Genomic DNA, 17185 nt, shown 5'->3' with positions numbered 1-17185 from the left:
CTGTCACTTTCTTTTTTGATAACGGAGAGGGCAGAGTCCTCCCAAATGATGCTTCTCCAGCATCGCTTTCTAAAATATTTCTAAGGTGCTTTGCATGACATCAACACAGTACTTACCATTACAGGCTTTGCATGTTTAAACGGTGAGTTTCACCAAGCACAACCTGCTTCTGTCATTTGAAAAAGAGGCACTGGTTTTGAGAAAGACCAACCTACTGCTCTGAGAGACACCTACCACAAGGTGGCGCCATGGAGCTGTCATACCAGCAGTGCACCCTTTCCATAGTGCCCCATGCAATTGGTTTGTTACAGAGAAATCACACGTGGGCCTTGGTTAAATGCCTTTTTCTCATTACTACATTCAGTCCTCGCAACAGCCCGTGAGAAGTTCACATCATTAGTGTCACATGTTACACGGGGGAACTGAAGCGCAGAAATCACAGCTGGGAAGAAGCACAGCTGGTTTCTGAAATGTTTTTAACTCCAAAGTGGGTCTCTTGACTACAACCCTCTACTGCTTGCTTCCAGAAGAGTTTAGCTTTGCTCCCAGACCATCTAGTTTCCCCTAATGATGAGGTAAGGGTGATAATCCATAACCGTACTCAAGATATTTGAATGATTAAGGAAGGGTGGACCCAGAGCCAGCATGGTTCTGGCCCAGGGGCCTTCCAGAACCGTGGGCTGGGAAAGACCGGTTACTGATGGGGTGGGGTGGGGAGGATCCATGAGGGGTTTTCAAGTCCCAGGAGGACCCCACGCCTCCCTGCGCTTTCCTCAGCATCTTCTCCAGGGCCACCTTATTCAGGCCTGTCCTCCTTGGAGATATTTTGTTTCCAATCGATCTTCCTTGCAAAATAAAGCCCATTTTCTTCAAAGACCCCAGGGGGGCTGCCATCCCAGAATGAACTGAGGATGAAAGCCAAAGATGGTACAAGACAGCTGATGAGGAAAGAATAGAGAGAACGTCTTTATTCCAGCAGGAAGGATTATCATTCACTGGACTTGGTGGCTGGGAAAATAGGGATCCGTAGTGGATGGACAGATTGCACAGCAAGGAGGGTGATGAAAGCTGATGGAATCCATGGGCGTGTGAGGGCCCGCCTTCCTGTAACCTCGGCTCACTCCACCTTGGAAGGGCAGAGGTCAGTGGCCTGGGAAGCTCCCACGTCTGCAATGCTGGGTTCAACATGATATTACGAGGGGCCGGTAGGGGCACTCTTGCTTACTCGACCAAGGCTCGTTCTGACACCACAGCGACGGCGAGGGTTCCGGGGCTCTGCTGGAGCTGCTGAGATTCTAGGCGTCTCAGGCTGCCCGTCACTGCCTGCCTGCTTGTGGCCACCCAGCCAGGAAGCAAACCTGCCTCCTTGCCTGCCCTGACTTTGTCTGGAGACAACACGCTGGCCCTCTGGATGCAACTGGATACCCTGTAATCTTAGTCCCACGTTCACAAGAAGTGTTCACCGTGGCTGATTTTATTCAATACAATTTTTTTTTAAGTCCTTAAATTACGAAGTGATAGCATCAATGTAAAAACTCCTAACAAAATTGCATTTTGTTCAGTGATTGTGACCAGATTTTAGAACGTGGTTTTTCTTTACAGCTTTATTTGTGACCCATGAGAACTTCCGTGAATTACAGAAGAGAAATTTATGTTCTTTTGCAAGGCATGATGATTAGTTTTTTTTCTGGAGAACCCTGATTGATACATAATGTATATATTTTGAGGTAGTATTTACTGTGTACTTGCTTAATACTTACCTGTTAATTTGTTAAAAACTCAAAATGTGTCAAAATCTTTTGCTACTTACTGCCTTTCTGTTTCTTCTCCTGTTTCCAACACCTTTCTCTTCAATACTCTGTGCTGTGCTGTGCTTATTTACTTAATCCTGTCCGACTCTTTGTGACTTAGTTACTTAGTTGTGTCCTACTCTTTGAGGCCCTGTGGACTGTAGGCTGCCAGTCTCCTCTGTCCATGGGATTCTCCAGACAAGAATACTGGAGTGGGTTGCCATTTCTTCCTTCAGGGGATCTTCCTGACCCAGGGATCAAACCCAAGTCTCTGGTGTCTCCTGCATTGCAGGCACTGTGCCATCAGGGAAGCGCCTCAATCCATTGATATAGTCATTTGTCACTTAAAGGTTTATGAGAGTTTCAGCTTTGTGAATTATATCTTTGTTAATAGAATGGTTCTGTTTGTGTAAAAAATAAGCTTTGTCTGATATTGATATTGTCCACAATCAACATACTGATTTTAATATTATTAAACAATTGATTTTAATATTATTTCCTGTTAGTTGCACTGGCATAAAATACTTTTGTTATATTTGCTTATAGATTTTATTGCAATTTTGCTTTAAATAAGTCTCTTATAAACAGCATATATTAGGTGTTTTTTTTTTCTTCCCTTAACTCAGTTTAAAAGTTTTTGTCCTCTAACAGAGGAATTGCATTTAAAAGTCTGTCCTTTAATGGAGGAATTCATCTAATTTAGGTTTCTTTTTGTAAATTGTGAATTTGGTCTTTGTTCTTTCATGGTATCCTAATCCTTTAAAAAATGGTTTTTTTTGGTTATTTCTCTTTTCAGCCCTTTGATAAACTGCATTTTCTCTGCATTTAAGCCTTAGAGTTTTGGGAGCATATAAGCAGTTCTTAATTATATGAGTGGTTCCTAGTTTAATTATATCATTGGTTTCCAACAAATTTTTTGAAAGAATACTGTTAACTTGTGTTTCTTTAAAGTGGAGACTTCAACAGTAAAAAAAAAAAAAAAAAAAGATTCTAACATATGGAAATACATACAGTAAAAATTAAAAAGCAATGTTTCCTCATCCATGATGTCACCTTCTGTCTCTCTTTCCAGAAGCAGCTGTAAGCAGTTCGATGTTGTTAGGTGTTTCTTCTAACCCTCCTGTGTGATCTCTGATCTGCGGTGTGTATGTCTACATATATGTGTCTGAGAATGTGTAGTTACAGCACACTCACATCAAGGATCTTAATGCATGTACTGCTCTTTTATTTGCTTTTTTCAATGAACAATAATCCTTCCCTTTTGGTGCATATAAATTCTCTTCCTTCTTTGCTAAATAGCTCCTTTGTGTCATCTTTTGCATTTATCTCAAATATCTAGGAAGATGACCTTATCTTTGAGGAAAACAGCTTGCCTGGAATACCTTGTGGGCAAGGCGGGCACACACCTTTGAAATACTCCCACAAAGCAATTCACCTGTTCCAGTCACAGGTGAATTGGTGGCCCCAGCTTGGCCCTTGAGAACCTTTACCGTCAGTTAATTGCGGAAATGGTGGACATCGTATAAGGGAGCCTCTCGAGCAGGCCTGGCTGCCCCAAAGCATGCTGAGCAAATTTCCCCATGATGCTTGATGGAGAGTCCCAAGGCTCAGAGCAAATCTGATGCAAATCTCCCCTCTGCTCCTTCTCAGCACAGTGTCAGTCCACCTGCCAAGAGAACCACGCCCAAGTACTTCCTGTGCGTGCGTGCAAGCTCAATTACTTCAGTCGTGTCTGACACTTTGCAACCCTATGGACTGTAGCCCGCCAGGCTCCTCTGTCCATGGAATTCCCCAGGCAAGAATACTGGTGGGTAGCCACGCCCTCCTCCATGGGATCTTCCTGACCCAGGTATTGACACTGTGTCTTCTGCTTTACCTGCTGAGCCATTGGGGAAGCCCCCAGGTGCTTCCGACGAGGGGGCCAACTCTGCTTGCAGAGAGCTGAGAGCCTCATGTAGACACTCAGCAAGGGCCCTGTCTTTGGCTTGTTTGTTTAATCTCTCTGAGCTTCTGTTTCTTAATCTGGAAAAAGGATTAAATAGGACAAACTTTATTCAGGGATCTAGAACAGTACCTGCCCATGAATTTATCCTCCCGACTTCAGGAAGGATTTTAAAGTGGCTTAGAATAAAATGCATACATTACAATTAAGGAGGAAGAGTGGTACAAAGAAGGAGTTCAAGGTGAGGACTGTACATAATTATACGTTTACCATTGCTGAGACACGAAGTTGACTCTAAACAGCATAGCAGCCAAAGCCAAAGGGGAAAACACTTGGTTTTCCCCTATTGGCCTACAAAATAAAGGCAGTCTGCTTGCTCAAGAAATGTGGAGCCATCTGGGTGCTAGGGTGAGCGCGTCCCCCCTTTGCATTCTTGTGAAAAGAGAACCCTCCACCCCCTAAGTGGGATGCTGGCATCATCCAAGCTTGAGTCAAAAGCTGTGGTAACTGAGAGAGCAGTTTTTGAAACAATGTGTTTTTCTCTCTCACAGCCCTAGCTTCTCCTCTTTCCTCCCATTTTCAAGAAGCATGCCTTGGGGAGGATCAAGACTAATAGTGAGACTGTCAAGAGAAGGAAAGAAACAGTATCTGTTCAGCTTGTGACTTCCAAGACACCAAGGCAAGACTTTTGAGTCTGCAGCATCCAGAAGTTGGATTTTGGCAAGAAAGATAAGGATTTCCCAAACTTGCTGAACTCCCATGAATATCATCAAGTACCAGGCCAGGAGGGCCAGGTGACGTGACAGAATCTGACATCAGACAAGACAGAAAGCAGCCAGGCTGTGATGTGTGCAGCTCTGCCCCTCAAACCGTCACATGCATACGAATCACCTAGCCTTGTTAAAATGCAGACTCAGTTCAGAAGGTCTGGGGCGGGGCCCAAGAATCTGCATTTCTTCCGGGGTCCTAGGTGATGCCGATGCTGCTCGTCCATGGACCGTGCTGGTGGCAAGGATGTGAGGGAGAGCGAGGTAAAAAGTGAAGCAAGAAGAGCCCTCTCCTCCTGGCCCAGGGAATTGTGGGAAGAAGATGGACCAAGGTCAGGGATGTGCTGTCCCGCCTCCTCCAGGTGGAGGTCCCAGAGTAAGGAGGAAAGCTAAGTAGGCTGCGGGGAAAGGCAAAAGCAGAGGGTCTTTGGGCCCGGATCCTCATCTAAAGCTCCGGTAGTGGGAGGGGTTGGGAGGTAGAGCAAGCCCTGTGCTGGGGACTCTGGCAACACAGGGGTGTGGGGTGCCCAGTTTGGCCTTCCTAAAGCCCTGGGCACCACGTGACGGAGAAGGGACTGGGGGAGCCCCAGCTGGCTGCTACAGAGCGTGTGTGAATCTGTCTGGGGCCACAGGGCTACACAAGGGTCTTGGGCTGATTGGGAATTACAACGATGCTTCTAGGGGCAGCAGAACTTTCAGGAACTGGGTGAGGGTGGCTAATGGGTTGTCCGTGCCAAGAGAGCAGGCCAAGGGTTACACCTGCCATGGATGCCAGCAGCAAATGTCCCTGGGACTGCAGGGACAGGCTGTCCCTCCCAGCTCATGGCCAGTCCAGACGGTCACCCAGAGCAGAGAGCCACGAGGGGGCCAGTCAGCCAGGGATCCACCCCCACCAGCACCCTGAGCAGCACAAGAATCCTGGTCCTCATTACCAAATGGCTCATTAGAGTTGAATTTTGAACTCCTGTGTATTTACCCCTCAAACCCCAAGCCAGTCCATTAAAGTCAATTAAATAGCCTACCGAATGTTTCTCTCATTACCCTACCAGGTGAAGACTGACAACAGTTATTAGATTCATTACAGAAAACAGAAGCCACAACTTTGCTCGTCTGGGCCAAGTGTATGCATTTTTTTTTTTTAAAGCCGACATAACAGAGAATCCATAATGGTGATGGATAGAGTCCTTGCGCTGTGAAAGAGAGCGCACACACAGGCAGCTTCTCTGTGGGATCAGCAAAGACAGGGACACAGGGCTGGGCCACCTGCCTGGCGAGGGGTGATAGCTCAGGGGTGTTCAATTCCAGCAGAAATCAGGAGGAGAGGCACTCGGATTGGCGTGGAGGGAGCAGAGGAAGGATAGGAGATTCAGTAAAGCATGGGAGAGGCTTCCGTCATTTGTCTCCAAGTCCTTTATTAAGCTCCTGTTGTATCCAGTCACTGAGCCAGGAACTTAAAGTTCAGAGCGCCATCCCTGCCATGTGGGGCTCACTCGCCAAGGAGAGGCTGGAAGAAGGACAGCACTTCCCTGCTGCCCTCCAGATGGGAGCCCTTGCAGGTGGCACGTTCGAGAGTGGGATGTTTGAAATACTCCTGCAAATCCCCTTGATGTCCTGCTCTCTGACTTCTGCCCTGGAGAGGCTGGGGCTGCGGAGGTGGGTGGATGGAAGACCCACTTGGCATATCAATACCCTTCCCCCTCGAGATTTATCCTGGGAAGGAGGCAGTGGCCATTTGTATTTAGAGGTTCCCAGTGACCTGCTTTTTGCCCTCCTCCCTTAACCCGTGCCCACCCCACTCCCACCAAGCACACATACACACACACCCCGTGCACACATAGGCTGATGTGTCTGGAGCCCAAAGGTCAAGCTGGGCCATGCAGTCAGGTGGTATCAGCTGCTGGGAGCAGGAAAGCAACTTGGAAGGCTTTTCAAGTCCCTCGTAAGGCACAATCATAAATGTATTAATACATTTTGCACAAGTTTTCAGCTGCAAATTCACTTTCATGCAGTACAGCCCCTTATTTCACAGTCCCCACTGTAGTCCCCCCATAGGGGGCCAGAGAGGAGGGCTGGCCTGTGGCCAGGCAGGCCAAGGGCTTGCCAGGCACCTGGCATCTGGTCCTGTTCCCCAGTGACCCTGTGCAAGGCCCCTTGAAGTCTCCTGGGTGCTCACCTCCAGCACACAGGAAAGGATTAATTATTAATTTTTATAACAACCCAGAAACTGATATCTGTGAACCACAAGTCCTGACACTTCTCCTCCAACATCCAGCTACTCCATCGTGGTTTTTAGCTGGGTCAGCGTAACAGTCTCATAACCTCAGAAGCAGGGAGCCGTGAAGGCCTTCATCAGCCATTCCTGGGGGCAAAGGCCAAGTTTGCAGAGGCCAGTCGTGGCACAGGAGCTGATAACTCTAAGAAACCCAGATGTCTTCACCGCACAGCAGAGCTGGGCCTCATTGTGCTCCCTTTCCTGGCATTTATTGTCTCCAAACTTCCTCTAATTTAGCTGCAATCTTCTCAGCGCTTCTACAAACCCAAGCTCAGGTGATCCCCAAACATTGCTGCTACTGGATGGGCAGCTAATTGTTCTCCGGCAGAAAATAAAGATTCAGAGAGGGAAGTGACTCTCCAAGGTCACACAGGCTCAATCGAGCACTCTGTCCTCAGTATCACCTACCTGGAGGAATTCATAGCTGTGTTGCAAGAAAGGGGAGCCCTTCCAGGGTCTGAGATGGGGTGCTTGTCTAACACTCAGAAATGAATTGTCCGAGGAGACACACATGCTGACGAAGCAAGAGACTTTACTGGGAAGGGGCCCCCCGGGTGGAGAGCAGGAGGGTAAGGGAGCCCAGGAGAACTGCTCTGTCACGTGGCTCGCAGTCCCGGGTTTTATGGTGATGGGATTAGTTTCTGGGTTGTCTCTGGCCAATCCTTCTGACTCAGAGTCCTTCCTGGTGGCGCATGCAATGCTCAGCCAAGATGGATGCCAGCGAGGAGGATTCTGGGAGGTGGAAGGTCACGTGGTGTCTCATTTTGACCTTTCCTGAACTCTTTCAGTTGGTGGTGGCTTATTAGTTCCGTGTTCCTGACCGGGACCTTCTGTCATAAAATAACTCATGAAAATGGTTACTAGGTGCCTGGCCGGGGCAGGCAGTTTCAGTCAGTGTGCCTCCTCTGACAACTGGACCAGCCTTTTAGTGCAAGATGTTAATTACGGTCCTCGGATGGATCCGAGGTTGGATGTCCATGAATCTTCAGAAAGTCTGGGCAGCATTTGATCATCTCTCTGAGATGAAGTCCACAGTCTTCTCAGGACACTCTCTGACCCCCCACAGTGAGCACCACTGCTTTAAAAATGAGCAGCTAAAACCCCTCTGCCCCTGCCTGCAGCAGTGCCCACTGGATGAAGCCCCCTCTTGCTGGGTTCTGGGGTTCGCTGGGCACAGTCGTGGACAGGAGGAGGGCCAGGACAGTGCTGTGGCTGTCCCCGGGGGGGTGAGCTGTCCTTGGATCAGGACTGTCCGGGCAGCAAACACCAGGCCGCAGACTTGAAATGCAACACGTCCCATGTATAGCAGCGACGCCAGGGGGTAAAGCTCTCAGGAAATGCATAATACTCATCGCAAAAAATCTACTGAACTACACAGAGGGACATTAAATAAGTGGTAAAACATGCCATGTTGAGAACTCCTAATACTGTAAAATGCCATTTGCTCAAATTTACATTTTAGGTAATTCTAATAAAGTATCTAAGGTTTTTTTGTTTTTGTTTTTTAAATCTGATGTAATGAACTTACATGGAACAACTCACCTGGAAAAATAAACATGTAAATGGAGTCATGAAATTTGGGGGAAGAAAAGAACAATGTGGATCTACATTCCCAGCTATTAAAACAGAAATGAATACAGAGAAGAATGGAAGATGGGCAGACAGCTCAATGGAAAAGAAGAGAAAGTCTAGGAACAGACCCTATGAACTAGAGAAAATTAGTGGTTTATGATGAGTGTGATGTTCAGATCTGTGGGGAAAAGATCAGTTGCTTAGTAAATTATGTTCAAATCATGTGGGGAAATAAAGCTAAATTCCTACCTCATCCCTTGTATTGGGTTAAAATCAAGATCTATTTCTTTATAGTAAGAAGGGATATAGTTCCTTCCTTGTAGTGTAATTATAGAAGGATGTGAGCTAATGCATGTAAAGTTCTTAGTTTAGAACACATCTGATATACATTACCTATTATTATTAGTGTTATTAGTCCAGATGGATTATAATCCAAACATATAATGACAAATTCACCATCACATTACTGAGAGTTCAGGTAAAACTTCCCTATCTCAAGGTGGGAGTGGTTTTCAGAGACGCAAAAGAAGAAACCAGCAAAGGCAGGATGTGCCTGGAGTCTTAGAAGGTTCTTACCCTGTGACTCAACAATTCCACTGCTAGGATGTTAACCCTAAGGATGTTCTCAAATCAACATGCAAAGATGGCTAATAAGCATTTTTCTAAATAAGAGCAAGGCTGTTGGAAAAGACTCTTGAGATTCCCCTGGACAGCAAGGAGATCAAACCAGTCAATCCTAAAAGAAATTGAATATTCATTGGAAGGACTGATGCTGAAGCTGAAGCTCTAATCCTTTTGCCATCAGATGCAAAGAGCTGATTCACAGGAAAAAATCCTGATGCTGGGAAAGATTGAAGGCATGAGGAGAAGGGGATGACAGAGGATGAGATGGTTGGATGGCATCACCGACTCAGTGGACATGAGTTTGATCAAATTTCAGAAGATGGCTAAGGACAGGGAAACCTGGCATGCTGCAGTCCATGGGGCTGAAAACAGTCGGACATGACTGAGTGACTGAACAACAACAAAAATAAGAGCAAAATGTAGATATCTACAACCTAAATATCAAAAAGGGAATGGTTAAAAAAAAAGCTTATTCAACCACATGCTGGACTACTATGCAACCGTTAAAATTTTTAAAATTACCCCAGTGAACATTAAAAGATTGATTTGGGGAAATGCTTAGGTTACAATGCTAACCATGACCCAAAGTGGTATATATAGTATCATAGTTTGAACTAGACACTGAAACAGCTATCTCTGTTAGGGGAATAACCTGAGTTTTTTCCTTTATTCTTCGCAAGTTTACTATGTTCAACCTGTTTCTTTTATGATTCTACCACATTTTTTATAATATGGTTTTATATTGGAGTAGAGTTGATTAACAGTGTTGGGCTAGTTTCATGTGTACAGTAATTCAATTGTATGTATGTATTCATATATTAATATTCTTTTTCTAATTCTTTTCCCATTTAGGTTGTTACATAGTATCAAGCAGAGTTCTCTGTGTCGTACAGTAGGTCCTTGTTGATTATTCACTCGAAACATAACACTGTGTACATGTGATCCCAAACTCCCTAACTCTCTCTCTCCCCAACCCTTCCTTCCTTGTAACCATAAGTTCATTCTTCGAGTTTGTGACTCTGTTTCTATTTTGTAAATAAGTTCATGCGTATCATTTTTTATTTTTAGATTCCCCATGTAAGTGACATGGTACCATATTTGTCTTTCTCTGACCTACTTCACTCAGTGTGACAATCTCTAGGTCCATCTGTGTTGCTGCAAATGGCAATATTTCCCTCTTTTTAAGAGTTGAGTAAAATTCCATTGTCTGTACGCCACATCTCCTTTACCCATTCCTCTGTCAATGGACATTTAGGTTGCTTTCATGTCTTGGCTATTGTAAAGACCACGGCGATGAACGCTGGGGCACAGGTGTCCTTTGGGCCATGTGTTTCTCCACATATATGCCCAGGAGTGGGATTGCAGGATGATATGTGATTCTACCACATTTAATAGGGGGTGTTAATATCAATTTTACAAGTTTTTTTTTTTTAATGGACATTGCCAGGCAATTTGTGCTTTTAAAAGTTATTTATCAAGTAGAGATTTTATTAAAATTACTTCCTCATCCTTGCATCTCAAACTGGGGTACGTTTGGGGTTTCTGCTAATCACTCATCACAGGAACTTGTCCATAATTTACTCAAATAATTTTCCTCTAGATGTTCCTTTTATAGCAAAACATATCCAAATGAACAATGGGAAGAATACAAAATGCTTATCATTTCTCTTTTCAGAAAGAGACCCATGCCACCCTGGACCCCAGATGAAGCTGCCTCAGGCAGGTCCAGTTGATGAGCTCTGTGTTGGAATGGCCCAGCGTCCTCTACCCATGGTCTGCCCTGGAAACGTGTGCCAGGAGCCTGATGCCAGGTCATGGCCCTGAGGTCAAGCAAGTCCACACTCCCTGGGCCTGAGGTGGCCGATTGTGAGCTGGACTTTCTCAAGAATTCAAAGTCTCAGCCCTCACAAGTCCCCAGGTCAAAGATCCCCCTCACGTGGGGATTGGCTTCCCAGAAGCCTCCAAAACAAACAGTGATAAGCAAATGAGATGTAGGAAGCTGGCTGGTAGCCAGCGTGAGGCTGGGTTCCAAGCTTGGGGTGGTGAGGGACCAGAAAAGACCGAGGGCTTCCACCATACCGGCTTGTTGGGGCAGCTCCGGGCTGAGCATCTCCCCCTCCCTCAGCGGCCATCACCTCTGGGCAGGATGAGATGCAGGAGTGGGAACCCAGCCTGACCGGGTGAAACCCACCTGGGACCCGGGCAGGGCAGGCTGGCAGGAGCGCTGTGAGGCTGGCAAATTCCATGCAGGAGGGAAACTTGGCCTCACGTCATCTGCTCACCTGGCGCCAAGGCCCAGGGTGATGACGGTGGTGGGGAGGAGTGGCTCAGGGCTGCTTGAGGTGCCAGGCAACAGACAACGCCAAGCCTCAGCGTTGCCCATGCTTTCTGGGCCACCAAGTCTCCAAGCATCAGCCCACGCCAAGGAGAGCAGGGTCGACGGCATATGGGGTGGTGAGCGTCCCACAATGCTAACTCCACTCTCCCTGTGGGCCGCAGACCTTGGGAGGTGGGGCTTGGGAGTGGGGGGCAAGGACAACTAGCATTTACTGAGCTTTTACTCTCCGTCAGACTCTATTGGCTACAGCATGTAGTATTTCACATTTCTCAGCACGACTCTGAGATTATGTCCATTTTACCGCTGGGGAAACTGAGGCTTAGACATGATGGGTGGTGGTGGGGGGGTCCCACAGGGGAAGGGCACACAGCTGGGGAGGGATTCACCTGCCGGCCCAGATGTCTGAGTCAGGCTGTTCCCACTGCCCTCGACTCTGCATCATCAAGGAACCTGCTCTCCAGGCCCCAGCCCCAGCCGTGGACCCGCCACTGCACTGCTCCAGCCCCCTTCTGAGGCCCACAGCACCCCCACTTCGTGATCAAGTCCCCAGGACCCCGCCAAGTGTCCTGTCTCTCCAGGAAGTCAGTCACCCCCCTGTCTGGAGGAAGACAGAGCTGGGAGTGGAATGTGGACTTCTCTTCTTTCTACCTCTTTCCCTGGGCTGGTTTTCCTCTGGGAAATCGGGTAAGCCATCATCAAAATAGCGAGCAGAGCATGCAGTTACAAAGGGGCTAGCACCGAACTGAGCTCTCATACCCCTTGCCCCACTCCCACCCTTGTTGGTGGTCCCCGACTTCCTCTGAGAAGGTAATTGAAAACTCAGGTAGAGTTAACTTTATTAGGGCCCCAGCCCCAGCCTGCATCTGTGCTTTCCCAGTCCTTCCCCTCATCTCCTCTGTCACCGGAGGTGATGAGGGCAGGAGGGTAGACTGTTTGCTTCTCTGTGATTTTCTATTCTGTCTCCCCAACCCCCACTCGGGGGCCAAGGCTAACTTGTGACTTGCAGAAAATGCAGGTCAGTTTAGGTCACAGCAGGATGTCTTACCAGGGACTGATTCAAAGACCCTGGGCTTCTGGGAGGGGCTGGCACTCAGGCAGGGGGCCGGCAAATGTTGTGAATGTTTGGAGGCCTAAGCTCACCTCTGTCTCATCAGAAGGGAGGGGAGTGCAGACCCACAGACACTATTGTAGCACCGCAAAGCAGCAGGCTGTTACCTGAAGGAGCCGTCTTGAGTCCCCATCATCTAGCCACACTGCCTACCCATGCAGATTGACTTCTTGTACCTGGTCTTCTGAAGGCAGGGCTGACACCTGGGCTGCTCTGCTTCACAGTCTGTTAAGTCAGTGTAATGATACCACTCTAATGTGGAGAAAGCAAAGAGGAAATAAAGAGCCTCTTGATGACGGTGAAAGAGGAGAGTGAAAAAACTGGCTTAAAACTGAGCATTCAAAAACTAAAATCACGACATCTGGTCCCATCACTTCATGGCAAATAGAAGGGGACAAAGATTTTATTTTTTTGGGCTCCAAAATCACTGAGGATGGTGACCACAGCCATGAAATTAAAAAACACTTGCTTCTTGGAAGGAAAGCTATGACAGACCTCGTCAATGTATTAAAAAGCAGAGGCATCACTTTGCCAACAAAGGTCCATATAATCAAAGCTGTGGTTTTTCCAGTAGTCATATATGGATGTGAGAGTTGGACCATAAAGAAGGCTGAGTGCCTTGAAGAATTGATGCTTTCAAACTGTGGTGTTGGAGAAGACTCTTGAGAGTTCCTTGGACACCAAGGAAATCAAACCAGTCCATCCTAAAGGAAATCAACCCTGAATATTCATGGGAAGGACTAATGCTGAAGCTGAAGCTTCTATACTTTGACCACCTGATGCGAAGGGCTGCCTCGCTGGAAAAGACCCTGGAAAGACTGAAGGCAAGAGGAGAAGAGGGCAGCAGAGGACAAGATGGTTAGATAGCATCGCCAACTCAATGGACAGGAATCTGAGCAAACTCAGGGAGATAGTGAAGGACAGGAAGCCTGGTGTGCTGCAGTTTGTGGGGTTGCAAAGAGTCAGATATGACTTAGCCGACTAAACAACAGATGTTAGTGTAAACAACCTCTGACCCTCCTTGATCTGAGAGGTCGGGCCTGACTCAGGATCTACCTGCACAACCTTACCTTGAAAACACAGAACCTCAGAGTTTGCTGTGTTCATTTTCTAAGCCTAACCAAGGATCTGAAATAATATCTATGTCTCCAGCCAGCATGGGTAGCACAGGGCTGGTTCAGATCAGATCAGATCAGATCAGTCGCGTTAGCCGAGCGCAAACTGTAGGTGAAGGGACCCTGAGCCACACAGACCTCACTACCAGCTGTGTGACAGACCAGTGTGACAGACCAGCTGTGTGACAGACTACCAGACCACTTCCTCGTCTGTCCAAGCGGGGTGGGAACCTCTATTTCACAGAGTCTCTGGATAAATAGATAGCACTTCCATCTCTCCTGGAACACCGACAGCACTGAATTTATGTTAGCTGTGATTATACTTTAGAGTCACAAAGCGCTGGGGGCCGCAGTCATTAGCTGAACAATAGTCATGAATATTCATAGCTATTGTTCAGAAGATCTGAGGACCAGGCGGTGGTGGAGAGACCTCCCTCAGGGAGTCCAGTGGAAAGACAGACAATAGACAAAGAACTGTGTGTGTGGTAGGCACTCAGCAAATATTCGTTGAACAAATTGCAAAAGGTAATGAATTATGATAGGAGCATGCAAGGTGCCATGTGGGCTGGTGCAGGGCCCCCCTACCCAGACTTCCCTGGGGAGGTGATGCTGAAGCCAAGTGTCAAGGATAAGGAAGATTTGGCCCGATTCTTTTCAGCAGCCTTACATGGGCATTTTCCAAGAGCTTAGGTGGGCTGGAGCATCATTCTTGGTTAGAAGGGTAAACCATTTCAAGAGTCCACGGTTTGAGGGCAGGGCAGGCACAGAGATGACTTTTTCAAGCCCGGTGAACATCTATTCTCTGTCCAGTCACTTTTAGAGGAAGGAGGCTGCTGGACAGTCCTCTCCCTCTCTTCCCGCTCCGCCCTTGGCCCCATGCTGCCATGCGTACTGGGGGAACAATCGAGAACTCTCATACAGTTGGAAACCTCAGGCATTATCTCCTAGCAGCCTTGCTTCTCACAAAGACCTCCTTCCTGGCACTTGCACATCCAAACTACTTCATCTAGTCTTTAAAGCCCATGGTGATCAGGAGTTTAAAAGTCTGGAGCCAAGTGCTGAGCCAATTCGTTGAGCAAAATCTCCTGTCATGTTCCAAACGGCTCAGTGAAAGAGGTGCCATGGTTATCAGCCTGGTTGGAAGCACACAACAGTTAAGTAACTTGTCTAAGATCGCTTCATTAGCCAGCAGCCAAGCTGAGATTCAAATCCACAGGTCAGACTCCTCAGGGCCTCAGCTCCACTCTTGACCTGTCAGCTAAAGTTAGCATAAGGAATTTGCCTTCCTCACCTCTAAGCCTAAACCAACTAGACCCTCCAGATCTTCAGCACTACCAGGACATTTCCCTCCAGAGATGTCTTCAAGACTCACAGTCTCACACTTAATGATGGGTCAGAATGGTCCCTAAAGGAAAATGTAAAGAAGCTTGTCTTATGAGAACAGCCAGGACCAGCAGGAGTCTCTGCTCTGGCTCCAGGGCCCTGCTCAGTGATTCCTGGGGCGGAGCAGGCAGAAACTACCCTAAGAAAAGCACCCAAAACAGTGTCCATGGGCATATTAAGGGGTGGGTCAGATGGGCAGCTTCCTTGGGTGCTGAGTGTCACTGAAATAAGTGCGGGACTGATTTCTGTCTCTGCTCAGAGCTGTGACATGAAAGTTGATCCACCTTGCCAAAGAAAACAAGCCACTCAGTTCAGTTCAGTTCAGTTGCTCAGTCGTGTCCGACTCTTTGCGACCCCATGGACTGCAGCACACCAGGCCTCCTCATCCATCACCAACTCCCGGAGTTTATTCAAACTCATGTCCACTGAGCCGGTGATGCCAACCAACCATCTCATCCTTTGTCATCCCCTTCTTCTCCCGCCTTCAATCTTTCCCAGCATCAGGGTCTTTTCCATTGAGTTAGTTCTTCACATCAGGTGGCCAAAGTAATAAGCCACAGAGTAGGAATAAAACCTCTATTTACCTCTATTAAATGTCTTCCACAGGCTGTCTTGTGCAGTGTTGCTGGATCAGCAACCCCAAGGTTGACAGTCACCTGAACTGAGTAGTTCCATAGGGCAGGGACAGGTGTTATTTACTGAGAGTTAGTTATTTATCTTCAGAATGTAAAGCATGTTAATGTATTTCCTATACTGAGCAGTGTTGGTTGTACTGCAGTAGCCAAGGGCAGGTTAGACCACTGTAACAAAGACATCCCATAAAGACATAGGGTAGTGATCCTGGATTAGCAAACTTTTTCTGTAAAGGGCCAGAGAGTAAATATTTTTAAGTCATACAGACTCTGTTGCAGCTACTCAAATCTGCCACTATAGCATGAAAACAGCCAGCGGACAATAAATAAATGAATGAGTATGGATGTGTTCCAATAAAACTTTATTTATAAAAATTGGCAGGAGACCACAGTTTGCCCACCCATACACAACAGCAAGGGAGGCTGGGAAATGTAGTCTGGTTCTGTGCCAAGGAAGAAGGGAGGAGTTGGAGGATGGCCAGCAGTATTGGCCACACCCAGACAGCCTCCATTTTACTGTCGCCCTCTTTTTGCTTTCTCCTTCAAAGTTTTCTCATGCTTGAGGAGGAGGAGGAGAAGGTGGTGGAGGTGGAGGAGGAGGAGGAGGTGGTGGAGGAAGCGGTGGTGGTGGAAGAGGAAGAGGAAGAGGTGGTGGTGGACGAGAAGGAGGTGGTGGTGGTGGTGGAGAAGGAGGTAGTGGAGGTGGAGGAGGAGGAGAAAGTAGTGGACGAGGAGGTAGTGGAGGAGGAGGTGGTAGAGGAGGAGGTGGTGGAGGACGTGGACGAGACAGTAGTGGAGGAGATGGTGGAAGTGGTGGTGGTTGAGGTAGAGGTGGAGGAGGAGGAGAAGGAGGAGATAGAAGAGGAGGTGGAGGAGGAGGAGGTGGTGGTGGAGAAGGAGGTGGTGGTGGTGCAGGAGGAGGTGGTGGAGGAGGTGGAGGAGACGGTACTGAAGGAGATGGGGCTGATGGTGGTGATGAACGTGGAAGAGGAGGTGGAGAAGGAGGTGGAGGAGGAGGAGGTGGTGGAGGACGTGGAGGAGGAGGTGGTGGAGGTGGTGATGGTGGAGGAGGAGGTGGAGGAGGAGATGGAGGATGAGGAGGTGGAGGAGGTGGAGGAGGAGGTAGATGAGGAAGAGGTGGAGGAGGTGGAGGCAGAGAAGGTAGAGGAGGAGGAGAGGGGGTGTGGGTGCTGTTGGAGGAGGAGGTGGTGGAGGTGGTGGAAGTGGTGGAGGTGGTGGAGGAGGACGTGGAAGATGACGAGGAGGTGGTGGAGGTTGTGGAGGTGGTGGAGGCAGTGGAGGCAGTGGTGGACGAGGAGGTAGAGGAGAAGGAGGTGGTGGAGGTGGTGGTGGTGGTGGAGGTGGAAGAGGAGGTTGTGGAGGAGGAGGAGGAAGTGGTGGAGGAGGAGGTGATGGAGGAGGAGGTGGAGGAGGAGGAGGTGGAGGAAGAGGAGGAGGAGGTGGAGGAAGAGGAGGAGGAGGTGGAGGTGGTGTTGGAGGAGGAGGAGCTGGAGGAGGAGGACACAGAGGAGGCGGAGGTGGAGGAGGTGGTGGTCGTGGTGGAGGAGGAGGAAGAGAAGGAAGTAGAGTAGGAGGAGGTGGTGCTGGAGAAGGAGGAGGTGGAGGAGGACGTGGTGGCGGA

General features: G+C 48.1%; 1 long non-coding RNA gene across 1 annotated transcript; it reads left to right on the top strand.

Moving 5' to 3' along the window:
• Positions 1-2794: 2794 nt before the first annotated feature.
• On the top strand, positions 2795-5520 carry LOC123333558. The gene is made up of 2 exons (XR_006550932.2): positions 2795-3639; positions 4284-5520. It is a non-coding gene; the product is annotated as an uncharacterized LOC123333558 (long non-coding RNA).
• The last annotated feature ends 11665 nt before the right edge of the window (positions 5521-17185 follow it).

Source organism: Bubalus bubalis, chromosome 5 (assembly GCF_019923935.1).
Source record: "Bubalus bubalis isolate 160015118507 breed Murrah chromosome 5, NDDB_SH_1, whole genome shotgun sequence".
NCBI lineage: Eukaryota > Metazoa > Chordata > Mammalia > Artiodactyla > Bovidae > Bubalus > Bubalus bubalis.
The sequence above is the reverse complement of the archived record's forward strand: the minus strand, read 5'-3'. Positions and strand labels throughout refer to the sequence as shown.